This window comes from Dipodomys spectabilis, unplaced genomic scaffold (genome assembly GCF_019054845.1).
Source record: "Dipodomys spectabilis isolate Male_0828 unplaced genomic scaffold, ASM1905484v1 ptg000002l, whole genome shotgun sequence".
NCBI classification, from domain to species: Eukaryota; Metazoa; Chordata; class Mammalia; order Rodentia; family Heteromyidae; genus Dipodomys; species Dipodomys spectabilis.
The window spans coordinates 935103-942114 of record NW_024870679.1 but is presented as its reverse complement, the minus strand read 5'-3'; positions in this window follow the sequence as shown (position 1 = coordinate 942114).

Below are 7012 nucleotides of genomic sequence, written 5' to 3'. Positions count from 1 at the left end.
CAAAACAATATGGTGAAAATAATCTGTACAACTTAAGGGAGATTTGGAGGTGAGGGAAAGTAGGAGAAAAATGAAGGAAGGGGTAACAAGCTTGACAAGAAATGTACTTATTACCTTACTTGTGTAACTGTAACTGTAACAACTTTGTATATCACTTGACAATAAAAAAAATTAATCCAAATATGCAGTAAATGAAAACAAGAAATGAGTGATGAGTTGATGGCATGAAACTTTTTTTTAAAGACAAAATATTCATAAGAAATGAGTGAGCAGTTAATGGCATGAATTTTTTTTTGGGGGGGTCTCTGGGCCTGGGCACTGTCCCTAAGCTCTTCAGCTCAAGGCTAACGCTCTACCACTTTGAGCCACAGCACCACTTCCGGCTTTTTTCTTTTTGCTTATGTGGTGCTAAGGAATTGAACCCAGGGCCTCAGGCATGCAAGGCAAGTGCTCTACCATTGAGCCACCCTCCCAGCCCTAATTTTTTTCAGACAAAAGAAAAGAAATATCCATACATGGGAGTGTAAACTTGTTCAACCACTTTGGAAAGCAGTATGGAGGTTCCTCAAAAGACTCCACATAGAGCTCCCCTATGACCCAGCAATCTCACTTTTGGGCATTTACCCAAATGATCACAAACAAGACCATACTAAAGCTACCAGCACAACTGTTTATTGCAGCATTTTTACCATAGCTAAGATATGGAACCAACCCAGATGCCCCTCAGTAGATGAATGGATCAAGAAAATGTGGTATATATACACAATGGAATTCTATGCCTCCATCAGAAAGAATGACATTGCCCCATTTGTTAGGAAATGGAAAGGCTTGGAAAATATTATATTAAATGAAGTAAGCCAGGCCCAAAGAAACATAGGTCCATGGTTTCCCTTATTTGCAATAACTAGTATATGTCTGAGTCAAGCAGAAAAGGTCAGATAAGTTGATGTTAGGGAATTGAACCCTAAGATATATACTCAAATGTTTTTTTCTTTCATGCAATTGTTTCTAACACATTTATAAGATTATTTCTTTTTGCTTTGTATGTCCCTCCCCCATGGTATAAGCCCTTTTTCATTGTATTTGATGTTGGTATAATTTGTGGAAGGAAAGGGAAAAAACAAATTATTTAAATAGGGATACAGGTGGACCCATTGCAACAATGAGATGTACAAGATGCTATGTCGAAAAACAAACTTTAGAAGTACAAAATGTCATGTCAAAACCAGCTTTACAATGTCGGTGTGGGGGGGGGAGGGGGGTATGATTAGGTGGGGGGGGAGGGGGGAGGCCGGGAAGGGAGGTGAAGGGTAAACAAAGGAGGAGGCTGCAATGCTTGGTAAGAAATGTATGCATTATCCTGCCCATGTAATTGTAACCCCTCTGTATAGTATGTTCTCAAATAAAATAAAATAAAATTTAAAAAAAAAAAAAAGAAAAACGAACTTTACAACTTTGGTGGGGGTGGAGGAGGATTGGATGGGGGGGTGCGGGGGGGTGGGGGAGGATGGGAAGGGATGGGAAGTGGAAATAAAGGAAGAGGCTACAATACTTGATAAGAAATGTACTCATTATCTTGCCCATGTAATTGTAACCACCCCTCTGTACAGTATTTTCTCAATAAATAAATAAATAAGAAAATGTGGTATATATACACAATGGAACTCTATGCCTCCATCAGAAAGAATGACATTGCCCCATTTGTTAGGAAATGGAAAGACTAGGAAAAAATTATATGAAGTAAAGTAAGCCAGGCACAAAGAAACATAGGTCCCATGGTTTCCCTTATTTGCAATAACTAGTATATGTCTGAGTCAAGCAGAAAAGGTCAGATAAGTTGATGTTAGGTGAAATGAACCCCAAGATAAGGACTCAAATGTTTTTTCTTGCTTGTTATTGCTTCTAACATATTTATAAGATGATTTTTTTGTTCCTTTGTTTGTCCCTCCCCCACAGTATAAGCCCTGTTTTCACTGTATTTGATGTTGGTATAATTTGTGGAGGGAAAGGGAAAAAACAAATTATCTAAATATGGATACAAGTGGACCCATTGCAACAATGAGATATACAAGATGCTATGTCAAAAAATGAACTTTACAACTTTGGCAGGGTAGAGGTTGAGATGGAAAAGGATTGGAAAGGAAACAAAGGAGGAGACAACAATACTTGATAAGAAATGTACTCATTACCTTGCCTATGTAATTGTAACCCCTCTGTATGGTATTTTCACAATAAAAAAAAAAAGAAATATCCATACAACTCCATCTCCAAAATAACCAGCAAAAGGTTGGGCTGGAAGCATAGTTCAAGTGGTAAGTACCAGCCACACAAGCAGCCCTGAATTCAAAAACTAGCTGGCACTTCAAAATAACAAAAACAGGGGCTGGGAATATGGCTTAGCAGTAGAGTGCTTGTCTAGCATGCATGAAGCCCCAGGTTCGACTCCTCCACACCACTTAAACAGAAAAAAACAGGAAGTGATGCTGTGGCTCAAGTGGTAGAGTGTTAACCTTGAGCAAAAGAAGCTCAGGGGCAGTGCCTAGGCCCTGAGTTCAGGCCCAAGGGCTGATAAAAATAAAAATAAAACAAAAAAAAACCTCTGTGGGAAGTATTCCACTTTTGTTTATAAACATTTATTAGGGATCTGGGAGTAAGTGGGGTGGGGGGAAAGAAGCCCAGTATAAAATATTGATAGAGTGAGCTGAGAAGTCAGACTGCCTCTTTTTCTACTTTCTAGTTATTTACCTTAGACATACTATCTAATAGTTCCATCTCAATTTAGTTTTCTCTAGTAAAATGGGGATAATCATGGTACCTCACTCATTGGGGTGTGGTTTATGAATTGAGTGAAATGAAGTATAATATGTGCTCTGGATGGGAGATGGCAGATAGTAAGAGCTCAATAAACACTAGCCATCCTTGCGATGCATAAACACTACTAAAAACTCACATAAAGAGACACTACATGAATACAATCTTCCAACTACAACAGTGAAGGACAATTCCAGTCTGGTGGAATTTAATCAAGATACCCTTCCAGGAGAAAGAGCAACTGCAATATGGTTTAAAAGAGAAGAGACCAGGCTCCAGTGGCTCACATCTGTAATCTTAACCACTCAGAAAGCTGAGATCTGTAGATTGTGGTTCAAAGCCAGCCTGGGCCGGAAAGTTGGTGAGACTCTTCAATTAGTCATCAAAAAGCCAGAAGTAGAGCTGTGGCTCAAGTAGTAGATTGCTAGCCTTGAGTAAAACAGCTTAGGGACAGTACCCAAGCCTGAGTTCAGCTCCAGGAAGGAGGCAGCAGGGGGCAGGGGGCAGACAATGGCTCATACCAAAATCCTAGCTACTCAGGCGATTGAGATCTGAGAATCACAGTTTGAAGACAATCTGGGCAGGAAAGTCCATGAGTCTCTTATCCCCAATTAAACAGAAAAAAAAAATCTGGAAATGTAGCTGTGGCTCAAGTGGTAGAGCACTACCCTTGAGGAAAAAAAATCTCAATGAGTTCAAGCCCCAGGATAGGATGGGAGACAGACAAAGATAGCACTACACAGTGCTAGTTGGTTGGGCCCTAACTTCCTTTCCTGTGGCACTGGAGGTGCAACCAGAAGCCCAGCAACACTAGACATACCAGCAAGCCACCAGCAGATGGAGCCCGTTACCCACACATGGGGCTGATGGAGGCACCAGCACTCAGACCAGCTAGTTAGGATGGTTTGTGGGGAGCATGGTATAAGTGGTGTAAGTACTGAGGAAGATGCTTAGTCTTCCTTTCCCTGGCGGTGCAGATGGGGTGATTTCCTGCCCCCAAAGTGAAAGGAGAAGAAATTTGGCCTCACCACAGTGTGTTAGAGGCCCACAACATTGTCAGAGTCTTGCCCTCCTGGAGGCCTAGGACACCAATCTGGCTGTCTTGTTTCCATACTACCCCATGATGGCAAAGAAGGGCAAAGTGTTTGTTGAAGCTATCCTGAAGTCAAAGGCTGCATTGAATGTGGAACAGGTACCGCTTTAGGCTTGGGGATGCTTTATGTTTTCATTCCTTGGCTGATTTCTTTTTTAAAAATTTAAGTAGTTATACAAAAGAGTTTCAAGTCAACATATCCATTTATAAATCCAATACATCTTGACCCATGTCACCCCTTTCACTGTTCTCCCCACACCTATCTCAACCTACCCATCTCCTAAGTTATCCAGTTCCATTTTCACATATAGACATAGAATACGGTGACTGTTTGTCCACCCTTTCTTGCTCCATTTCTTTGCCCTCCCTCCTGACAACATTTTCTGCTTCCTGGTGTTAATTTAGCTGAACTATGAGTTAGTTGTTCAAAAGTTACATCATTGCAAACTTGTTCAAAAGTTACACCATTGCAAACCTCCCTTTTATATAGCATACTTTAGACAATATCTTTATGATGTGTGTGTGTGTGTGTGTGTGTGTGTGTGTGTGTGTGTGCGCACGCGCCAGCACTGGGGCTTGAACTCAGAACCTTGGCACTGTCTGTTATCTTTTTCACTCGAGGCTGCTGCTCTACTACAAAAAAAAAAAAAAAAAAAAAAAAAAAAAAACTTCTGGTTGTTTGGTGTTTAATTGGAAATAAAAGTCCCAAGGACTTTTCTTCTCAGGCTAGCTTCAAACTGAGATCCTTAGATCTCAGCCTTCTGAGTAGTTAGGATTATTGGCATAAGTGACTGGCCCCCCAGCCAGTCCTGAGGATTCCAAAGCAAAAAGGCCACTGTAGTGACCATTCAGCAGCATGAGTAGGAAGAAGATGGGCTGCTCTTCCCTCCAGCTCTGTGTGGGCCTAGAAGAGCTGTGGAGGAGGATCCCACAGGCCCTGACACCCCCTGGGAAGACGCACAGAAGTCAGTACAGTGGCAGAGGCCTGGGTGGCTGCTGAATTAAGAGATGGGTCATTATGAATCTGTATTCTAGTGAGGCCAAAAAGAAGTTCAGCTAGGGGGCAAAAGAGCAGAGGAAAGAAGCAGTCCTGGTAATGGAGGAAAGCTAGAGAAAATCTCTAGTACCTAACTGAAGCAGACAGCACCAGGAGGGGATAAAAGATACTTCCCTGTCCCTATAAAGGGAGAAGCCTCTTATACCCCTATCTTCCTGTTCTACACAAACAGGGATATGGGGGCCTGGAAGAGGAGGGAGAGGAGAAGCTTGAAACACTTTCCCACATTTTCTCCACTGCTGCAAAGAGCCAGGCCCCACTGCTATTTGGGAGGAAAGGAGGAGAAGAGCTTTGGATCGAGTTTGCAGTAAAAGTTTTTAAAATGTAAAAGACTGCGCCTTAAGTACCAGAATGGGACAGTTGTCGTGAGTCAAAGTAGCTGGGAAGTTATAGAAGCAGACCAAGACATCATTAAGGGAGCAGCTCCTCAGCAGAAAGGAGAGATCTGGCCCTGTGTAGGTATTGTGCGGGGGCTGTTACTGGAAAACATAAAACTGCCTTGTGTTTATCCTGGGTTGAGACTCCTGAATAAATTGGGCCCAATTACAAACATGCACGTAGTAACAGGACCTCAGAGACCAGCGTCCCCGTGGTCGGCGCACCTGCTGAAGGGTAATGCCGTCTCTCTCCCACGCAGGCCCAGTTGTGTAAGGTAAGGGAAGTTGGGTAAGGGAAGCAGGACCTGTGGGAAGATGGATCCTCCCACAACCAGGCGCCTAGAAAGGGGAGCACGATGGTTTCTTCTTGTAGGAATGCTCTGTGGAATGTACTCAAAGTTTAAAGAGAGGGTGGCATGTGCTCCCTGCTTTTCGGGGGGGGGGGGGGGGGCATTCCAGGAACTACTGTCCTGATCTCATCTGAACAGCGGGCCCCATTTGGAAGAACCAACAGCCAAAGCCCTTGAGTCTCCAGGTTGAGAAAGTCGGGAGAAGCACAGATCAGGGGACTCCACCGGCCCCAGGGCACAGATGGGACACATCCAGAAGGCCAGGAAACTGCCATACGAACTGAAGAGGAAATGAAGTTGGAAAAACAGCAAGGGTGGGAAGTGGTTTGCAGAACACAGTGTTCCCTTGGCCTATCTCCATCTGGGCAAAACGGAAGAACTCATATTTACTAAACGCCTGTACTAAATCAGGCACTGTCTTCATCCTAGTCTTACTTAATCCTCCCACAACTCAGTAAGGAAATGCACTCTTCATCTTACCAATGGAGAAACTGAGGCAGGGTTTCCTATGGCCCTGTGTTGCTGGAATTTGGACCTCAGATTTGTTGGTATGGGACTATAAAGATTCCAGGTGTATATGGTCCTTTAAGAAAGGATTTGCTGGGCTGGGAAGGTGGCTCAGTGGTAGAGCACTTGCCTTGCATGCATGAGGCCCTGGGTTCAATTCCTCAGCACCACATAAACAAAAAGAAAAAAGCCAGAAGTGGTGCTGTGGCTCAAGTGGTAGAGCGCTAGCCTTGAGTTGAAGAGCTGAGGGACAGCGCCCAGGCCCAGAGTTCAGGCCCCAGGACCAAACACCCCCCCCCCAAAAAAAGGACTTGCTGGTCTGCTCTAGACTTGGTTTTAGCTGCTCCCAGCAGTTAGTTCCTTCAGGTTTTGAGACACAGCTGTTCTTTACAATGGTTCTAGACAGGGAGAGGGTGGACAAGAGTTCAGCCCTTTCCTACCAACAGGGAACTCTAACAAACCTTTATGTTCCTGGTGCCTCACTGAACTGCCAGGAGCCTGCTCAGGTCTGCTTCATGGACTGAGAGCTCCCACTGGGGAACCGCTGCCTCCCCATGGTTCCCTAGCTGCCATTCCTAATTCTGTGCACTACTAACTCTGTCTCAGCCTCTGGCTCAGAGGCCCCAGCTGGGATGTGCAACAGTCTGATCCCAAAGTTCTCCCTCTCCCTGATACTTCATCCTCATTCTCACTTGTCCTTAGGTACCATTGCTGCAGCCCAGAAAAAGGACTTCCTGATTGATAGCCATGGCTCTATTTCAATCAGGAGTGTCTTACTTAGACCAGAACATGGAAGGATTAAGGCAGCTCCCAAAGA